The sequence below is a fragment of the Crocodylus siamensis genome, chromosome 11, assembly GCF_052110815.1.
Source record: "Crocodylus siamensis isolate JL-2025a chromosome 11, ASM5211081v1, whole genome shotgun sequence".
Classification (NCBI taxonomy): domain Eukaryota; kingdom Metazoa; phylum Chordata; order Crocodylia; family Crocodylidae; genus Crocodylus; species Crocodylus siamensis.
Window position 1 is genome coordinate 16812594 of NC_143405.1, and position 2285 is coordinate 16814878.

The following is a 2285-nucleotide window of genomic DNA, read 5'->3' on the forward strand; positions in this document are numbered from 1 at the left end:
CTCTGGCCTCCCCGCTTCCGGAACTCTATAGCGCCCCTAGCAACAGTCTCCTGCTGGCGTGTCCTAGCAACGGGGGGGAGGGGGCGCCCAGGGAGGCCTTAAAGGGCAACGACTCGCTCGGACGGATAAACACTGCGTTAAGAGCTGTGGGAATAGCCAGGGGGTTGGTTTTATCCGATTAAAAACAAGAAAAATCTCCAATTTTCAGATTAAAAAATTTCCCCATGATTTAAATGAAACACGGCTCTATATAGGTCTTTATAGTGTAATGGTGCATCAATATAGGGACCTATATATAGAGACCGTGTTTCATTTAAATTATGGGAAAATGTGGATTGGAGGTTACTTTTTCAAATCTAAAAACTGGGGATTTTTTTTTTTCCAGAAAAAAGCAGGATTCCTGCTAATGGCCTCCTGCGCCGTGTTATTCAGCAGTAAGTGATGAAAATGCACACTGGCGCTGCTGCGCAGTAACTCTAGTTACTGCATATTGAGTTAGTACTTCATTAAACAAGTAATAAAGTACATGCACAGTAATTAGGGTCCATTAATAAATGCATAGCTGTGTCCACCGGGCAACATAGGAGCCGCTCGTGCTGATGCAGCTCTGCAGGCGCGAGGCGGCCGGATGCCACGAGCAGCGCGAGGATGCTCTGCCTTATGCGCTGCCCTGGTTTCGGACACTGCCGAGCCCCGGGTGTCCCCCACCCGTCTCCATCGCCGGCAGGAAAGCCCCAGCCACCCCCTGCTTCCTTCACCTGCCCATGCTGGGGCGGATGCTGGGCCAAGGGGACAGTGATGCCCTTGCTCCCCACTGCGATTCCTGCTCTGCCTGCAGTTTAGAGCTGTGCTTCCCAAACTTTTCCTCAGCATGACCGAATGTATGACCCCATTACCCCAACATGGCCCCTTGCTCCCAACCCACAGCCCCCCACCCCTGGGCCCCATCTGCTGATGTTACAAACCCATTTGGGGTCATGACCCACAGTTTGGGAACCGCTGGTTTAGACCCCCTTGCCTGGCAGTGGCAGCCGCCCATCTAATCAGGCAGCACCGAGGGAGTCCACTGACTTCATAGTTCATGAGATCTACCTGATCCCTTCTCAACTCCACCCGTGTTAAGACCCTCTTAAATGGTCTTTAACAGTTCCACTACTCATAAATCATAAAACTCAGACTGAGAGGAACCTCAGGGGGTCACATCTAGTGCAACCCCCTGCTCAAAGCAGGACCATCTCCAGCTAGATCCCAGCCCCGGCTTTGTCTACCCCAGTCTTAAAAACCTCCAGGGTGGAAACCCCACAGCCTTCCTTGCAGCCTGTTCCTGTGCTGTACTGCCCTCCCCTCCCAAGGGAAAGTCTTTCCTAGTATCTCCAGCAATCCTTCCTCCTTCCATGCTGCTGTTCATTGCTTCTAATAATATATTTCACAGCCCTGCAGTCTGTTTTTTAATGCTAGCTAAAAACTTTAACTCCCATGTGGTAGCATTAGCTCAGGTGAACATTAATTCAGGTGGAAATCACTTGCAGCAAAGCACTGGAGGCACTCTCCAGGTGCTCGAGGCTTGATTTGGTGTTATGTATCTGGAATGAACTACAATGACTCCAGGACTAATGAAACAACATCTTTGGATTATTTTTGTTTGTTGTGTTTTTATATGTAATGTACTACATAGCAAATTAATGCATATTCCAATAAAGTGTCTGGTTTGGTTTTGCTGTTTTCCTTCAGTCTTAAATTGAGTTCTAGAGATTTAGGCCCCTGCTTTTAGCGAAGCTTCCAGTTTCTTAATTGGAGGAAAAATGTTTTGTGTTACATGCAGTGATGCACCACACCATTTGCAACCCCCTTTTCGAAGTCTTAGGTCAATCCATGCTCACAAGCGAGCCCCATCCCACAAAGCTGATCTCACACTAGGATTTGGAGCGAGCAGAAAAATCACAGGACAGCTCAGAGAAAGGGAGCAGGGTATATTCATCCTCACTCCATCCAGAAAGAGAGCAAAGAAAACTAGTCTCACAAGAAGACTAACATTAACTTTACTTCCGCTGTGTTTAGTAATGACACAGCAGGGGGTGTATGAAGCTGCTCCTGCTGCTTTCCCAGAACAGAGGAAGGGGCATCCTGTGCCTGCAAGCTTGTCTAACATCTCTTCCAGCTGGCCCAATAAAAGAGCAATATCACCAAACAAACCTTGCTTCTCATCATTAATTCAAGCAGCTGAACAACATTGCTTGTTTTGCAAGTGCTGGTGGGTATAAGAGGAAATAAGCTCTGTGGGTAGG